At 46.3% G+C, this 19,612-nt stretch overlaps 1 protein-coding gene across 3 annotated transcripts in view; it reads right to left on the reverse strand.

The window, feature by feature from the left end:
• The window catches only part of SPTBN2 (spectrin beta, non-erythrocytic 2), a 99,995-nt gene that overhangs the window by 79,685 nt on the left and 698 nt on the right, over positions 1–19,612 (reverse strand). The window lies entirely within an intron of this gene.

Here is a 19,612-nt window from a genome sequence, read left to right on the forward strand (position 1 = left end):
CATGAAACAGGGCTGCCCCCTTTTCACCACTGCTTTTCTTTCTCGCCATGGTAAAAAGGTAAAGGTAAAGGACCCCTGACAGTTAAGTCCAGTCGCAGAAGACTCTGGGGTTGTGGCACTCATCTCGCTTTAGTGGCCGAGGGAGCCAGCGTTTGTCCACAAACAGTTTTTCTGGGTCATGTGGTCAGCATGACTAAGTTGCTTCTGGCAAAACCAGAGCAGCGCATGGAAACGCCTTTTACCTTCCTGCCGGAGTGGTACCTATTTATCTACTTTGACATGCTTTCGAACTGCTAGGTTGGCAGGAGCTGGGACCGAGCAACACGAGCTCACCCTGTTGCGGGGATTTGAACCACCGACCTTCTGATCGGCAAGCCCTAGGCTCTGTGGTTTAGACCACAGCGCCATGGTGCCAATAGCTAATACAAAAAGATAAAATGGCTCAGTACAGGAAGTAAAGTCTGCTGCACCAGCACATAAAACAAACCTCTTTGTGGACAATGTAGCCTTGCTGGTCAATCCCAGGACCTATTTTCCAGGGACAGTCCCAGATTTACAGAAGCCGTCCTGGTTTCTCATTTGATCCTGGAACATCCTGCTTTTCCCTAGGACGTCCCTATTTTCATCAGATAAACGCTGAAGGGTATGGAATTCTAAAACCTCTTTACCAACTGCTCTTGAGGAAATTACAGAGTGTCGGGAATGGAAATCAATGATTTTTTTTTTTAAAAGGAAAATGATGTACATCAACCTCTCCCCCTCATAACAATTACATTTTATAGCATCAATCTAAAGTCAAGCTTTGTCCTAAATAAATAGGGTACCTCAGGAACACTTGAGAGTATCGAATTTAACATGGTGTCACGATGCAGCACAATAACTTCGGCCCACTATAAATAATGTTAACACTTGTTACAACCCACTTGGATTTCCTTGGAACGAGACGCTTTTAATTAAAAAAATGTGCAGCAGCACTTCTATTCCTGACACACCATCCAATTGTTCCTCCAAATATACTGAACACTTGCTAATTTATAAATCTGAACCAAAAATCTTGCACCAGCCATTTCACCAATTCTTATTCCCTTTTGTCACTGTCCCATTTGTTTTAGAACAAAATATTTGTAACTTAAACTAGGGAATAACCGTTTAAAGGTTGGAAACAGAAAGGACTAGGAACAGTCAGGAATTTATATAAAGATATGGCACCTCTCTCACAAGTATGCAACTAAAAGGAAAGCTGGGAAATGCAGACTGTACAATTTTATGCCCAAGTCTACAATTTTATCTGAAGCCACCAGGGTGAACCAGAGCGAATCCTAAATACTGTTCTCAGGAACTGCTATCAAACATACATAAGCTCCTGTGTGATTCAATGACAAGTGGCCTTAGCTCCTTAAAATCAATATGGCAAAGAGACCTGGATTGCAACACAGAAATGTAGGATTGGCAAAAAAAAAAAAAAAATCAGAGGAAATGGCTATTCAAGTCAGTGTCAGCAAACACAGGAGAACATAGCATTAATTTTTTAACAAAGATAGCATTATGGGCTGTTTGAGAGGCTGCCTACAGATGGGGTCCTACAATCCTAGCTAATGGAGTCACAAGAAAGGTTTGATTTTTTAGGAAGCTACCGTAATTATGAGCAAGTCTCATTACAGGCCAGGAAGTACCTTGTGATCCCCAAACTGCATTGTTAAACTTGTTTCTTGATTATTTAAAAGAACTCATGTTTAAAGACTTATTACTCCTCTTCGTGACAGCTAGCCAGGCAAATTCTAGCTCAGCTTTAGGAAACAGCAAATTTAACACTGGAGGCTTGGCTGGAAAAAGGTATGAACATTGCTCTCGTGGAAAAACTGTCAAAGCAGCTTAACACCCTTAAAAAAAATGCAAATGTCGAAAGATTGTTTTGAGGAAACATGGTATATGTTTATTTCATACATTAGGAAAGTTGACACAATGACAAAACCACCTGCAACTCACGGTACTCTCTGGAGCAAGATGCTAAAATGAGAACAACAATATTCAACGATCACAACCGGTCATGCTCCAATACACACTTATATAGATCTTGTATAACATGGAATCACTTGGAGGGAAAGGGGGAATTGGAGAAATGACCTTGTGTTCATTTATACTTTTGTAATTATTATGAAAACGGCAAAAATGCTGACTATGAAAAAGTGTCCCCATGCTCAAATACTGCTAGTGCAGTGTAGAGAGAGTGGTTGTGGATACAGACATGGTCTTGCTTATTCTCAAGCTCAACAGCTGTGCATCTCCCAACCATTTTCTTCCTTCTAAGATGATGCCAGGAGCAACTCTAGGATTTTTTAGGAGTTGTGGGGGGGGGAGGGGAGAGGGAGAGAGAGACAGGACGCTTGTGTTAGACCCCCTGCCACAAAGGTGTCCCCCTGTTCCTGAGGTTTGCAGGGACTCTGGGACTTACTCTGTTTCCTTTTTTCTCTCTACCCACAATGCCATGGAACACTTCAACTCTAGATCATAAGAGGGTGAGGATGAAGATGGCTTTCTAAAGCCACTCAGTGCCAGAGTGTTTTCTAGGCCCAGAACGGGCATCAGAGATGGGACACCGGGGGGGGGGGCTTTTCTTCTGCCCAAAATGCTATATGGGCAGCCTTTGCCAACAGCTGTGCTGGCTGCGACTGATGGCAGCTGTAGTCGAATACATCAGGAGGGTACCAGTAGCGAAGGCTGTTATATGGAACGCCCCACAGACAGAGATACCCCCTAACCATGGGGCTAGCTGAAGTGGCCACCTCAGATGGTGTGCTTCAGGGTGGTGGCCGCAAAGAGTGTCGCAATGGGAGACAAGCAGATCTGCTTTTTTTTTAAAATATAATTTTTACTGAGTTTCAGCACATGCACGGAATATATACAGAATAAAACCGTACCGCATTCAGAACTCAAAAACATCTGTCCCCCTTCCTTCCCAGCATCCTCTCTCTCTCCCTCCTCTCACTTCCCCAGAGAGTTTAATGCCATCAGCACATTCTAAGCAGATTCACAATACTTGGTTGCAGCACAGACTCAGGAAAGAAATCTAATGCATATACAGTGGTACCTCGGGTTACATACGCTTCAGGTTACATACGCTTCAGGTTACAGACTCCGCTAACCCAGAAATACTACCTCGGGTTCAGAACTGTGCTTCAGGATGAGAACAGAAATTGTGCTCCGGCGGCGTAGCAGCAGGAGGCCCCATTAGCTAAAGTGGTGCTTCAGGTTAAGAACAGTTTCAGGTTAAGAACGGACCTCCAGAACGAATTAAGTACTTAACCCGAGGTACCACTGTAACTAAAAGAGCCAAGTAGATTTGTATTGGGTTGGAGGAATTGGTCTATTGCTGCCTTGAGTATTCACATATTAAATCAAGCAATGAAGTTCTGACGTTGGGTGCACTTTGTGGGGAAGAGGTTCTCTCAAGCAATTCTCTTTTTTTTTTATAATATTTTTATTAAACAATTTTTATATTAATACAAACAAAACATACATAAATAAACAACAAACAATAACAGAACAAAAAACAAGTACCATTTCATATCCTAATTTCTTTAACCTTTCTTCCTCGACTTCCCCTTGCCTCCCGTTTCTGTATTCCAAATTCTTATAATTATTCAGCGAATCTTTCCCTTATTTTACTATAAATTTATGTTAATCATCCTTATTCTCTTTGTCTTAACCAATACTAATAGTAACCATTTATTTTAATCCAACATCATTTTAACTGTCATTAATTTTGTAATATTTCTTTAAATAGTCCTTGAACTTTTTCCATTCTTCTTCTGCCGCTTCTCTTCCCTGGTTTCGGATTCTGCTCGTCATTTCTGCCAAGCCCATGTAGTCCATCACCTTCATCTGCCATTCTTCCAGTGTGGGTAGATCCTGTGTCTTCCAGTACTTTGCAATAAGTATTCTAGCTGCTGTTGTAGCATACATAAAAAAAGTTGTATCTGTCTTTAACACCCCCTGGCCGACAATACCCAAGAGAAAGGCCTCTGGTTTCTTGGGGAAAGTATATTTAAATACCTTTTTCAGTTCATTGTAAATCATTTCCCAGAATGCCTTAATCTTCGGGCACGTCCACCAGAGGTGAAAGAATGTACCTTCCTTTTCTTTACATTTCCAACATTTATTGTCAGGCAAGTGGTAGATCTTTGCAAGCTTGACTGGGGTTATGTACCACCTATAAATCATTTTCATTATATTTTCTCTTAAGGCATTACACGCCGTAAACTTCAACCCGGTGGTCCACAACTTTTCCCAATCAGCAAACATGATGTTATGACCAATGTCCTGAGCCCATTTAATCATACTTGATTTTACCATTTCATCTTGTGTATTCCATTTCAGCAGCAGATCATACATTTTTGACAAATTCTTAGTACTGGATTCTAACAGTTCAGTCTCTAATTTTGATTTTTCCACCTGGAAGCCTATTTTACTGTCTAATTTAAACACTTCATTTATTTGATGATAATGTAACCAATCTCTCACCTTCCCTTTTAGTTTTTCAAAACTCTGCAATCTCAATTTGTCCCCTTCCTTTTCCAAAATTTCCCAATATCTTGGCCATTTCGACTCCATATTTAGCTTTTTAACTGCCTTAGCTTCCATTGGTGATAGCCATCTTGGAGTCTTATTTTCCAGCAAGTCCTTATATCTAACCCAGACATTTAATAGTGCTTTCCTGACAATATGATTTTTGAAACTTTTATGCGCTTTAACCTTGTCATACCACAAATATGCATGCCACCCAAAAATATTGTTAAATCCTTCCAAATCCAAAATGTCTGTGTTTTCAAGAAGCAGCCATTCTTTTAGCCAGCAGAAAGTACATAGTACAATTTAAAGTCTGGCAGGGCAAACCCCCCTCTTTCCTTTGAATCCGTTAATATCTTAAATTTTATTCTGGGCTTCTTGCCCTGCCAGACAAATTTAGATATATCTTTCTGCCACTTCTTGAAACAGTCCATTTTATCCATTATTTGTAATGCTTGAAACAAAAACAACATTCTTGGCAATACATTCATTTTTATAACTGCAATTCGACCTAACAAGGAAAGCTTCAGATTTGACCAGATCTCCAGATCTTTTTTCACTTCTGTCCAAGTTTTTTCATAATTGTCTTTAAATAGGTTCACATTCTTAGCTGTCATATTCACACCCAGATATTTCACTTTTTTGACCACAGTCAACCCCGTCTCATTCTGAAACCTTTCTTTTTCAATCTGTGTTAAATTTTTCTCCAATACCTTAGTCTTTGACTTATTCAGTTTAAATCCTGCCAATTGGCCAAACTCTTGAATTATCTCTAAAACTCTTTTCGTACTAGCTTCTGGCTCCTGTAAAGTAAGTACTAGATCATCTGCAAATGCTCTCAGTTTGTATTGTTTAACTCCGACCTGAACCCCTTTCACCGACTGGTCCTTCCTAATCATATTAAGCAAAACCTCCAGGACCGAAATAAAAAGTAATGGGGAGATAGGGCACCCCTGACGTGTCCCTTTTTCAATCTTAAACTCTTCTGTTACCACATTATTTACAATTAATTTTGCTTTCTGTTCAGAATATATTGCACCTATACCATTTTCAAACCCTTGGCCTACCCCCATCCCCCGGAGGTTCTTCAACATGAAGCTCCAAGAAATATTGTCAAAGGCTTTCTCGGCGTCCACAAATATCAAAACAGCCTTAGTGTTTATATTCACTTCCAACTTCTCCAAAATGTCAATTATATTCCTTACATTATCCGACAAATGCCTTTTCGGGAGAAAGCCCGCCTGGTCCCCATGAATCTCCTCCATCAAAACTCTTTTCAGTCTCTTTGCTAAAACATCAGCAAAGATTTTGTAATCCACATTTAGTAAGGAGATGGGTCGGTAGTTCTTAAGTTGGGTCTTTTCAGTCTCTGTCTTTGGTATAAGTGTAATATAGGCCTCTCTCCACGTATCGGGTGCCCTTCTCCCCTCCATGATCTCGTTGCAGACTTCCTTCAAAGGTTGTATAAGCCCTTCCTTCAAAACTTTGTAGTATTTGGAAGTCAATCCATCCGGTCCAGGTGATTTGCCCAACGTCATGTTTTGAATGGCATCTTCTATTTCCTGTGCTGATATCTCCTGGTTCAAAATTGTCTTACTTTCCTGAGAAATCTTTTTCAGCCCATTTTTCTCGAGGAATTGTTGTATGTCTTCTCTCAAGCAATTCTCATTCACATGACCCACAATGCACAGAGCAAGTCCATGCACTGAGGAAGGGTGACGCGTGCAGCTGCACATACTAAGATCTGCATGCACATAACAAGTGCTTCTTTCTCCATCACTCTGTCTATCTGTCTGTCTGTCTGTCTATCTGTCTCTCTCTCTCTCTCTCTCTCTCTCTCTCTCTCTCTCTCTCTCACACACACACACACACACACACACTTGAGATCCTGGAAATGCAAAGTCACCAAGAGATCAGTAGATTCACATTAGGGTCACCAATCAGCTCAGCATCACTGGGTACCTGCGGAGGTCCACAGCCCAGCAAGGGTCTCGATGTTGACTTTTGCTGCTGCTGCTGCTCCTCCTCACAGCACCCTGGAGAACCACTGCCAATCAATGGGAACAATGCTGAACTAGAAGGATCAAGTTGTCTAAGGCATCTTCCTATGTCCCAGTTTAAATCAGCCCTTTATTTAGAATCATGAGGACTAGAAACTCTCCTTTCGGCAGCTGAGCACTTGCTCTGCATACAAACTGTCCCAGACCCAATCCTTGGCATATCCTGCGTGAAACCCTGGAGAGATGCTGCCAGTGTTATAAGAAAACAGGAAGCTGCTTTATACCGATTCAGACTGTTGACCCATCTATATTGTCTAAACAAGCTGGTTTCGATCTTCTTCAAGGTTTTAGGCAGGAAGGCTTTCCCTGTCCTCCTTGCAGATACCAAGGATTGAACCAGGGACCACTGATTTTTTTTTTCCAGCTGGAGCACACGAGAGCCCAGTTACGGCACCTCTCAGGTGGGTGCCATTGCCAGCCAGCACTCCCTTTACACGCTTGCCTTTACCTACTTCTGAGAAGCCCAAAACAAACATTCCAAGCCAAAACAGAAGTTGGCCAGCATGTGCAAATCTATACTTGTTATTAGATCTGCATTGGCTCCCGATATGTTTCTGACCACAATTCAAAGTGTTGGTGCTGACTGTTAAAGCCCTAAATGGCCTCGGTCCTGTATACCTGAAGGAGCGTCTCCACCCCCATCGTTCTGCTCGGACACTGAGGTCCAGCTCTGAGGGCCTTCTGGCGGTTCCCTCACTGTGAGAAGTGAGGTTACAGGGAACCAGACAGAGGGCCTTCTCGGTAGTGGCACCCGCCCTGTGGAACGCCCTCCCATCAGATGTGAAGGAAATAAGCAGCTATGTTCTCTTTAAAACACATCTGAAGGCAGCCCTGTTTAGGAAAGTTTTTTATATTTAATGCTGTATTGTTTTTAACACTCGATTGGAAACTGCCAAGAGTGACTGGGGAAACTCAGCCAGATGGGTGGGGTATAAATAAATTATCATCATCATCATCATCTATGGCTCCACCCAGCTCCTAGCTGCTCCTAGGTACAACTGCTCAAGCTACAGGGCAGGGCCAATTTGTATTTCCTTTTCTTCAATCGGTCTCCCATGTAGCAGTGGCGGGCTTCAAACTTTCCAGCCAGGCCTTTCCTGTTGCACGTGTGCGTGTTTGTGCAAGGGCTCTTCCTAGCTACCGTAGCTGTCCGCTTGAATCTAAGAGAATGAGGGAGGCGGGGGCACATTTATTTTACCTGCACCAGAACCAGGGATGACCACCACCCCCAACCAGCTAGTGAAGCAGCTTGCTGTAGATTTTAGCACCTCTGCGGGTGCGACATCTGTTTGGGGCTGCTCTGAATCACCCAGCAACTCACTGTAAGAATTTAATGGTGGAACCCAGCATCTATTTTTCTTGGGAAAAAGCACTGCTAGGGAACTTCTGCATCCAATGCATGTGCTCAACCCCTGAGGAACGACTCTCCTAAGCTAGATGGACCAATGATTGGACTCAAGTAAGGCATCTTCCTGTTCCCCAAGAAACCCCTAAGATCTAGAGCAGGCACAGATTTGAAAGGTAAAGGACCCCTGGACAGTTAAGTCCAGTCAAAGGCGAGTATGGGGTTGCAGCACTCATCTCGCTTTCAAGCCGAGGGAGCCGGCGTTTTTCCACAGACAGCTTTCCGAGTTATGTGGCCAGCAGGACTAAACTGCTTCTGGCACAACGGAACACCGTGACGGAAACCAGAGTGCACAGAAACGCAATTACCTTCCCACCACAGCGGTACCTATTTATAATAATAATAATAATAATAATAATAATTTATTATTTATACCCCGCCCATCTGGCTGGGCCTCCCCAGCCACTCTGGGCGGCTTCCATAAAAACCAAAAATACAGTAAAATATCACACGTTAAAAACTTCCCTGAACAGGGCTGCCTTAAGATGTCTTCTGAATGTCAGGTAGTTGTTTATCTCTTTGACATCTGCTGGAAGGGCGTTCCACAGGGCGGGCGCCACTACCGAGAAGGCCCTCTGCCTGGTTCCCTGTAGCTTTGCTTCTCGCAATGAGGGAACCGCCAGAAGGCCCTCGGCACTGGACCTCAGTGTCCGGGCAGAATGATGGGGGTGGAGACGCTCCTTCAGGTATACTGGACCGAGGCCGTTTAGGGCTTTAAAGGTCAGCACCAACACTTTGAATTGTGCTCGGAAACGTACTGGGAGCCAATGTAGGTCTTTCAAGACCGGTGTTATATGGTCTCGGCGGCCGCGTGCTTTTGAACTGCTAGGTTGTCAGGAGCTGGGACCAGGTGCGGGATAGCCACTCAGGTGCCCGGAGCAGCGCGTGCACCCTGCAGCCGGGGGCGGAGCAAGCGAACATTCGATGTGCTGCCTGCCCGCAACTCCCAACCCTCCCCCAAGCTGTCAAAACGAAGGGAAGAAGGGGGAATGCTGCCGGCAAAGCAGTGCAGCTCCCCCCATACCCTGACGGCTCGGGGTAGGGTTGGGAGTCACAGGCGGGCAGCATGCCAAATGTCACCCCCCCCAGTGAGGGCACCCAGGGTCTGCCCCCCTTCCTTCACCCCTGGCTGGGACAGAGTAACGGGAGCTCGCTCCGTTATAGGGATTCGAACCACTGACCTTCCAATCGGCAAGCCCCAAAGGCTCAGTGGTTTCGACCACAGCGCCACCCGCGTTTGTATACTCTAACACACAGAGGACGGCATTCCACGCCAGTCCTCCTCAGAGTAGACCCACGGCAGTTATTGGACAGGACTCATTTCAAAGGGCAGGGCTCTGCTGAACACAACCCATAGCATCCTGGAAGGAGGGTATATAAGGGTGCATGTCTGCAGACTTACATGTGGGGCACCAATCCACATCTACACACAGAGAGACCAGTAACTGTACAGGCACAGATCTAAAGGAGCCACAGGTAAAAATCCAGATGCCCAAGAAGACACATAAACATCCTCACCCTCTCAGAGAGGAGGAGAAAGAGTTAAAAGCCCTATTCACAGAGACATCAGCTCCTACAGGTGGCTAAGTGGTTTCGCCACTGCAACCCTGATCCATTTGCCAATGGGATCCAATCCTTTCCCTTCCCCTACATTCAAGTGGGGTGGGGGTGGGGGGAGAGGAGAAAGCTTCCTTATGCCTGTATTACAAGCCACCCTTTCTCCCCTCCCCCTGCCAGGCCAGCTGGCTACAAGCGGTGGGGAAGGGGGGCAGGTGCCGAGTGGGTTGATTTTAAACAGAGCAGGCAAGCGGAGAGTTGGGCGTTTTGCAAAGGGCAAGGGACTAAGACAATAGCAAGCGTCCCAAGGTACCCCCAAGGGGTGTCCATCACAGAGAGCCAGCTGGAGCGAGACAAAGCTGGGATGGCAGAAAGCCCTCCGAAGACACACAAAGAGGAAAGGAGCCAGCAGGACAGGATTTCTCTCCTCTCAGCCCCCTCACCCCAATTGCATTGCTGGGGGGCATCCAGTCATGGATAGGGCTTTTGGAGATGCACTGTAATAACACAAGCCAAGCTGGCGGCGACTACCAAGATCCCTGCCACAGCCACAATGGAAGGCTCAGGACAAGGCATGTCTACATTAACGATCTCACTCAGTGACACATATACAAACCCTCCTACCTCCAAAGCTTCACCCAGCAAGCAGGATAGTAAAGGGACCCCTGACCATTAGGTCCAGTCCCAGACGACTCTGGGGTTGCGGCACTCATCTTGCTTTATTGGCCAAGGGAGTTAGTGTACAGCTTCCGGGTCATGTGGCCAGCATCTACTTGCACTAGTGTACTTTCGAACTGCTAGGTGGGCAGGAGCTGGGACCGAGCAACAGGAGCTCACCCCATCACGGGGATTCAAACCGCCGATCTTCTGATCAGCAAGCCCTAGGCTCTGTGGTTTAACACAAATAAATGTGAACAAGCAACTTTGTGAACGGATAAGGTGGACCTCATAGTGGAACCCCGATGCCCGTGGCTGGCCCAATTTGTTTGTTTACCTAATGCAATGGATCTCCTAATCTGTGCTAGCATATGCCATGCAATTGGACCCATATGAAAAGGTCACATTTATCAAATGGCTGCAAACTGTCACCGTGCTGGCTGGGGCTCATGGGAAGCTGTAAGCCAAAAGGAACTTGGTTGGCAAAGGCTGATCTATGGGCTGCTGATGTCACCGATGCCGACTCATTCCTTTGGCTTGGCAGTGGGTTTAGTTTTTTTAGCCAGGACGTACCGGAGCTGAGCTCCAAGGCATATGAGAAAGAAAAGTGCTTTGGAACATGTGCAAAATGCATTTTGTGGAATCTTCTCGTTTTCTCAGTTATGTACATAAGACGAGCCCTGCTGAATCAGGCCACAGGGGGCCCACCTAGTCCAACATCCTGTTCTCACATTGGCCAATCAGATGCTCCGATGAGAAGCCCCTGAGCAAAACCTGAAGAAAGCAGTAGCAGCTCTCCCTGGGATTCGCCCACCACTGTGGCATTAGCCCCTCCTCGCTTGTTTACGCACCCATTTCTCAAACAAATGCTGAAGAATTCTCATTTTGCAGTGGAATAACCCAATCCAAGCATTTAGAGTCTGCCACCACCAGAATAAAAATGTTGAGCCCCATTGTCTCTCTTGCTGCTTTTGCCACCCTTCAGCCTTTTACAAGATCCTGGAATGCCTTCCCTTCTCACTCCCCCCTTCAGAGCAAGTTCACACACAGCGATTGTAACGCCAAGTGCCATCTGCGTGTCTCAAAGAGCCATCGCAGGTCAAACACTGCAGAGTAAGCTTCTGTATCACCTCAACACACAAGGCTAGTTCTCGGCGGCCAGTCACCAAGGGAGGAGACACTCAACCGTCTATGCACAACTGTGAATCAGCTTTAAAATCCATTACAAGAATGCTGGGGCGATGAGGGAGAAGAACATGTTCTAAAGAGGTTCCCAATCACTACTACTTTCAGAAGAAGAAAGCAAAAATGAGGAAATCATTTTATTAAAAAATGAGAAAATTGTTCCGTGTTGGAGTCAATTAATTGGGGAGGGGAGAAAGCATCTTATGTACCATGTACAGTGGTAAGGTAAAGGTAAAGGTACCCCTGCCTGTACGGGCCAGTCTTGCCAGACTCTAGGGTTGTGCACCCATCTCACTCAAGAGGCCGGGAGCCAGCGCTGTCCGCAGACACTTCCGGGTCACGTGGGCAGCGTGACACAGCTGCATCTGGCAAGCCAGCGCAGCACACGGAACGCCGTTTACCTTCCCGCTAGAAAGCGGTCCCTATTTATCTACTTGCACCCAGTGGTGCTTTCGAACTACTAGGTTGGCAGGCGCTGGGACCGAACGACGGGAGCGCACCCCGCCGTGGGGATTCGAACCGCCGACCATGCGATCGGCAAGTCCTAGGCGCTGAGGTTTTACCCACAGCGCCACCCGCGTCCCTGTTATGTACAGTGGTACCTCAGGTTAAGTACTTAATTTGTTCCGGAGGTCCGTACTTAACCTGAAGCACCACTTTAGCTAATGGGGCCTCCTGCTGCTGCGCCACTGGAGCACGATTTTTGTTCTCATTCTGAAGCAAAGTTCTTAACCTGAAGCACCATTTCTGGGTTAGCGGAGTTTTTATCCTGAAGCATATGTAATCTGAAGCGTATGTAACCTGAGATACCACTGTATATGTTTACACGCCACAGAAGATTATGTATGAATGTGCATATATAATATACACACAGACTATATTTGTGCATCTCAGTAAGCCACGTTCCTGGTTTATTGTGGTTAGCCATAAGTGAACAGCATTCTCTTGCTTGCTGCCCAATTGCTCCTTCCCTGGCGCAAGCAGGAGAACCAACCAGGAAGGATTGGTTTCCTCTTACATTCAAACTGGGGGTCGTGGTTGGTTGCTCCCTAACAAGCCATGATCAGCCAACAAACCGTGAGTTCAGGTTGGGCAGCAACAACAAACCACGATTGTTGGATCAGGTGCAAGAGGAAATGGAGGCTTCCTGGTTTATTTACCATGTCTGAGCCAGCAAAGCAGCAGCAATCAGGTGGCATGCCTCACAAGCAAGTTACCATTCCACAGCAAACCAGAATAAGCTAGAAACTCATGGCTCGTGATGTGCTAAAACAGCCGTGCAGAGAGGGGAGGGGAGCAAACAGACTGACAGACACAAGATCCTTTCTTCAGATTTTTACTAGTTTAACTGACACAGAGAATCCTGGAAATGAGAGTTTGGGGAGTGGGCCAACCAGGTGGAAAAGACCGTGGGCTCCAGTTTTAATAGCTGTGCTATACCCTGCTGAAATGTCCTCTTCCACATCATCATCATCATCATCATCATTATTAATAGTCCTACACCCATAGATCTCAGGGTGGTTCACAACATAAGATTACAATTTACTATTGTACTACTAACCTATTAAATATCCAGGAGCCCCATTCCCCTTTAATTTTATTTGTATATAAATATATTTGTATATTGCTATATCATATAAAAAAAATCATAGCCGTTTACAGCAATAAAGGCATAAAACCACAATTCAAAATGCAGGCCCCGTGACCCCAACACAAGGAGCACCCTCAATCTTGCTCCTCATTGACCCATGTGGTGGGGGGGGGGCACAGACCCCTCCTCGGCTGGTGCACCAACAGCACATAAGAACAGCCCCTCGCTCAATTCCGACCCCCCACTCCTCTTGCAGTCAGCACTGAGCATGCACCCCCGACACACTGAACCAGGGTGCTACAGTTTACGCACGTTCCCATGCATTCTCCTTTGCTTGCCAGGCCATAATTCAACAGATGCTGCACTCTGCACCCACCATGGAGGCGCCTCGTGTGGACCTGCAGCCTTGTGACCATCACCCGCACCCCTTTAGTGGGAGAGGAGCCCCATTTCAAAGTGCTCTCAATCTCGGGTCTCATCTGCGCATGGGTCACGGCAGCAAGGGAGATCACATTGCCACCACTGGGACCTGCTGTGAAGCATCCTCGAACTCTGCCTCCGGACCACAACTCCCAGAAGCCCAGCAGGTTGGAGAATCAGTAGCAGCAGGGGCGAGGGAGCAGCCATCCAGGACATGTAGTTTTAGGGCTGTTTTCATTCTCTGGGCTGCTGCTTCTTGTTCCCCCAGGAACATGGATGGTTGTTTGCCCTAGGAGTGGAAGCAGGAAGCACGCAGCACACCTTGATGGAGCCCCAATGTTATAATACACCCCAGAGACTAGGGGAAGGAGACGTAATTGACCCGTAGGGACAGGGAGGCAAAGACCAGGCAAATGGCTGCATTGCAACTGGAGGCAACAAAGGGAAGATCAGGGTTCAAATCCCCACTTGGCCATGAAGCTCACAAGGTGATCTTGGGCCACTCACAGCCTCTTAACCTACCTCACAGAACTGTTGTAGGGATTAACTGAGGGCGGCAGCGGCAGCAGCAAACCATGGACTCCTTGGAGGAAAATGTGGAATATAAATGCAATGCATAAGCTCTTCTGCTTACCTGCTTTAGAAAGCTGGAGGCGCCAGTCAGATGGAGATGTCAGTCGCCAGCCTGACATTCAGAGATCTCCATATGGCTTCAACTGGCCCAAAACACACCTGGGGGATTTCTAGCACTGGCCGTCTGGCTGTTGCCAGGGACGCTGTGTGCACTACGTCACCCATTGGCATTCTGGGCCTGGTGACTGCGAGGTCCATGTGGCATCGCGGTTTGTACACATCCGACTAGTTGGCTCAGGAACACTCCCCTGTGTGTCCACAGGTGGCCCCGGTCCCCATGGGGACACCAGCCAAGGCGGCTCTGTGTTTTGGTGCAATGTCTCCCCATTCTGCTGGGCAGCTAGCATTTCCCTCCCCCCACGGCCTCCTGAGCAGCTTCTCCATGTACCATATTTATGCCAGCTTGATTTATGCCGGCATAACTTGCACCAGGTACCTGTGCTCAGGATTGTTCCCTCAAGTGCTGGTGGCATCCTATGGGAAACGGGGGCTCTGCTAAGGCCATGCCAGCAGGCCTCATGTGATTCAACTCGGTGGGACAGCGGCTACTCGTACAATTGGCTCAGGTCCCCATCCCTCCCTGACACTTTCTGGACGGCTCTGAACAAGCTATCATATCTTACCCCAATCCATTTCCAGCCTAAACTTAAACACCGACATCCCACTACGGGGGACATTTAAGCAGAGGCTAAATAATCGAGGGAACATGTACACAACAATCCTAATTGTGTTCCAAATAAAATGTTATTTACTAGCAATTTACTATACTTTTCCATGTATAAGACTATATTGTTTTATTGAAAAATCACGTGAAAAAATTGGGTCGTCTTATACATGGGTAGTGAATAGGCTGGACATTTGATTGGTTGCTGCTGCAGCTGTTAGCGGATATTGTGTGTGTTATTGGTTGCTGCGTCAATGGCTGGTGTTGATTGGCTGACGCTGCGGCAATTGGGTGGGCGATCAGCAGCAATTGCAATTTTTGGCAATCCCCCCTAAAGAAAGCTCAGCAACCGTGGGTCACCCCTCCATAAAAGCTCAACAACTCTGTGCCATCTCCCCCCATTTTCTGAAATTTGAGTTCCCCAAAATAGGGGGTGTCTTATCTGTGGGGGCATCTTATAGACGGAAAAGTACGGTAAGTGTGTTTAGCAGGGCAGCGCTGGATTCCACTATGAATTCACTATGAAAGTAAGGTCCAATGCAGCAGCTAAGCAGGTGGCAATCTAATCACCCCCTTCAAAGAGTGAAAGCATAGTTGCTCCCCATTTCTGACGTTCAGAAGCAAACGTTGCTGCTTACGCAACCAAGAGCAATATTCACACACAAGAGGGGAATATGAAGAGGCCAGAAGAGGGGACTCCAAGGTTTGCATTAAGTACCAAAAGAAATCATTATAGACACAGAATATTGATAGTTTTTGAAGGGGAATTGAATATCCTGGAAAGGGGCATGGGTGACTGGCATAAAGCACTCAACACTGCAATGTTTCGTTGCAGCCTGCATGCTAATAGCTTTTTAAAGGATTCCAGCCCGATCCTATTTATGTTGACTAAAAGTAAGCCACGTGGTTCAATGGGATTTACTCTTAAGCACATATGCATAGGCATGCAAGCACCCTTTAAAGTCTTTAATATTAGGGCCGGATCGTGCCCTAAATAAAAATTCTAAAGGGCTCAGTACCGAAAGGTTATATAGAGAATATGATTATTAATAGAATACTGATGGAAGGAACTAATTATATGTTCATTCCCTCTAAGAGCAAAATCAAGTGGTAGAGGACCTCAGTATGGAAGTGAAATGGGACCACTCAAAAACAGGGCAGTGGTCTCTGCATACTTGGGGGGCCTTCCTAGTATTTCAAACTATTTACTGTACTGGCCTGAATATAAGCCGCACCCGCAAATAAGCCACACCTTTAAAATTGATGGCGGCGGCGGGGGGGGGGGGGGAGAGAGTAAAGAAAAACAATACCCTGGCTGCTTCCTGAAGGGCAGGGGGGCTTTGCCGGTGGCGTAAGGTCTCAAGTATAAGTCGCACTTTAACTTCTCAAGGTCGGAATTTGGGAGGAAAGTGTGGCTTATATTCAGGCCAATATGGTAAGTGCAAAAATTGCAAGAATTTTTTTTAAAAACTTCCAAATACCAGCCTGACAAGGAACTTCCAGGCCAAAAAAGAAAAAACTAATAGAAAGTGTCTGGTGTTGCTTGGGAAATGAAAAATATGCTGATATTTATATTTATAGATAATAATGTAATGTGTTAGTTTCTAGGGCTGTGCACTACCACCTTGACCTGCCCCAGTGGACACCCAACCGGAATCCTGCCCCGAATCAATCTGGGAGCAAGGCTCATGTTTACTTGAAGAGTTTTTAAAACCGTGTGGTCGGAAGGGGGAAGATGATGCTGTTTCTTCCTACCATCGCCTTGATGATGTTGCTGAGAGAGGGACAGTTGTTCAGTCCTGCTAGGAGCATGCAGGGGACCAACAGGCCCGCATCCTTGCTGGGTACATGCTACAGCTCTGTGCCACTCATGCCCCAGCAGTTGTTGCTGGCGCTGCCACCACCTCCCAGCTCATGGCTGCCACTTACGGAGCTGCCACAGCACCGTAGGAAGTACCCACCTGTACCAGACCCACCTCACTCATCATCGCCCCCCCAAAAAAATCATATTCTGCTCCAGCCATCACCACGGGGGCTATAACCAACAGACCCCAGGCACTGAGCCAACACAGGGGTGGTAGACGGTTCTCCTCTTCCCCCAGCCCCCTGGTCCTGGGGTTAGGTCTCCTCCGCCCACTGTTTGACCTCTGCGGTCTCAACCTTCCTTTTTTTCAGTTCCGATGGGATCTGCTTCGATGGCACATTCCCTGAGGCTAACGTACTAGCAAAGCTTAACCCTGCTACCAGAGGGATTGCACCCTCTAATCACCAGTGGCTGAGCAAAGAGCTCGGCCCTGCTCAGTTTGACAGCACGTGTGTGTTCCCCTGCTGGGGACAAGTATGTCCCATCCTGCTCTTTGTAGAAACTGCCTCCCCTTCTTCCCACCCTGCTGAGAGCCCTTGACTGCTCCCAACCTAGATCTGCTCAAATTGGCCTGATCTGGTTCAACTTTGCCATACTAGCGTCCTGCCAAATGTGGTTAAAATCAGCTTAGAACGGTTCAGTCCTCCATCTTGATTCAAAATGGCATCCAACAGTATCCAAACATAAGAGATTATGCATCCTTAATCTCAGAAACCATCACACCAAATTTGGTGATACCTTCCTAGGTATCCAAAGCAGTGGAGTTTGGATCAGTTTGGTTGGGCTTCTGATTCAAAATGGCGTCTAACAGTACCCAACTGGATGATATCTTCCTAGGTGTCCGAATCAGTGTAGTTTGGAAGGTTCTGGTGTGCCATTCTTGATTCAAAACATGGTGTCTGGGGGTTCTAAACATAGGACAAAGCCTGCTCCTCCATCTCAGGAACCTTCATGTCAAAGGGGAGAATGATGTATTCAGAGGTTTCCAAATTGGCACAGTTTGGAACATTTCAATTCAAAATGGCGTCCCATGGTATCCAAAAATAAGACCAAAAAATGGCTGCTCCACCTCAGGAAACATCATGCCAAGTTTGGCAACAATATCTCAAGAGGCATCCAAATGCATAGAGAGCAGGCAGACAGGCAACTCAAAATGTATTTCAAAATATATAGTAGAAGAAGATGCTGAGATAGCACTTAAGGGAGGGAGGGAATAATCACCACCACTGACTGGTCTGCAAGGCCAGAAAAGGCCTACAAGGCTCATGTTTCTGGCTGGTTGAAGCTCTCAACATGAACAAGATTCTTAGGGACTGTTAAATTTTGCTGAAAGTCCCACTTGTTATCTAATAGTGCTAAATAAACAGCTGATTCTTTCTTATATGCAACAACAGAGTCCAAAATCCTCATCCTTTTTTTAAAAAAAACCAAAACAAGCCAAGAAGGACTATGAAAGACTGCCATGAAGGGATAAACACGAAAGCCCCAGGTTTAAAATTCTGATTCAGGTATATTAAGCCCCCCCTCCAACACATATTTGGCATTCCCCCATCTCTCAATGAATTTTCACTGATTGTTCCATGTTTCCAGGTGTAATCCTAAACATATTTACCAAGACATAAACCTCAATGAACACAATTAGCCTTACTTCCAAGTAAACATACATAAAGATTGGTTTTGCAAGAGAAAGGGGTTTGGGGGGGGAGAAGGGTGAATTACATAAATTGCAGCATCAAATTTTGAATAGTGATTGCATTTTAAGTTATATCACCCAAAAGCTGACTTCTTGTTATTGCTGGCATCAGTCTGTCTGGTACTGGGGGGAAACCCACCCTCCCTTCCAATAATGTTTTTATTTTTTGCAGTGGCATGAATTTATCCTTCCAAAGAATGTAAGGCATCTTGGGGGAGGGGGTGGAACTTCAAAGAGAAGGAAATAAGCCTTACAGTAAGAACACTGTTGATATCATTGCAGTGTAGCCTTCTTATGAGTTGGGGCTAGATCAGATCAGCTTAAGCAACAAATTTGGGGTACCAGCAAATGGCATCATAACGGGAAGGCACCAAACCTGAACAATGGCAAGGGTGGTGGAGATAATTTGGATTTTCTGCCTCAGGCACCAAACCCAAATTCTGTACAGTGGTACCTCGGGTTAAGCACTTAATTTGTTCTGGAGGTCCATTCTTAACCTGAAACTGTTCTTAACCTGAAGCACCACTTTAGCTAATGGGGCCTCCTGCTGCTGCCGTGCCGCCAAAGCACGATTTCTGCTCTCATCCTGAAGTAAAGTTCTTAACCTGAAGCACTATTTCTGGGTTAGCGGAGTCTGTAACCTGAAGCGTCTGTAAACTGAAGCGTATGTAACCCGAGGTACCACTGTATTTCTACAGCCTCTCCCTACTGTAACTGACAGAACAATTGCCTCCGTTCTAAAACAAACACCTACCTGGCCTCTAAGGTCAAAGCTTTGCCTTATATCTAACCCCACAATAATCCCCTGCCCACGTGGCCCCGGGGTGGGGTGAGGGAAAGAGGTTTTTTTAAACAGCTTTGTGGGCCAAAGTGGCTTCTTCTCTTTGATCCTCCTGAAAACGCAGCAGCAGCTTGGAGCAGCCCCAGCACGTTGTGAAGAGGGCATTTCTTGGCAAAACAAAAACCAAAAATTACTACATACGGGGAACACACAGGTAGGCTCAGGAATCAGCCCAGAGGTTGGAATCGAGAAATGGCAGGCACAGGGCCGAGCATATGGATGAAGAGATCCCCCCGCAACTCCTGCCAATGGGAGCAAGGGAGCCACTAAGCGGTTGCCCACCGAGCCTCGACGTCAGCCAGGCCTCCGCGCCCTCCATACACACACAAAACCACTCTTTCGAACGCCATGCCTTGGGGTGGTTTAATCTGCCACGCGACAGAAGCAGCTAGTTCTCTAAGCAAGTGCAGAGTGTCCCCACCACTGACTTTCAACTGCAGCGCATTAGGTGGTGCAGTTATATGCCAGGGATGGGA

This window comes from Podarcis raffonei, chromosome 16 (genome assembly GCF_027172205.1).
Source record: "Podarcis raffonei isolate rPodRaf1 chromosome 16, rPodRaf1.pri, whole genome shotgun sequence".
Taxonomy (NCBI): Eukaryota; Metazoa; Chordata; class Lepidosauria; order Squamata; family Lacertidae; genus Podarcis; species Podarcis raffonei.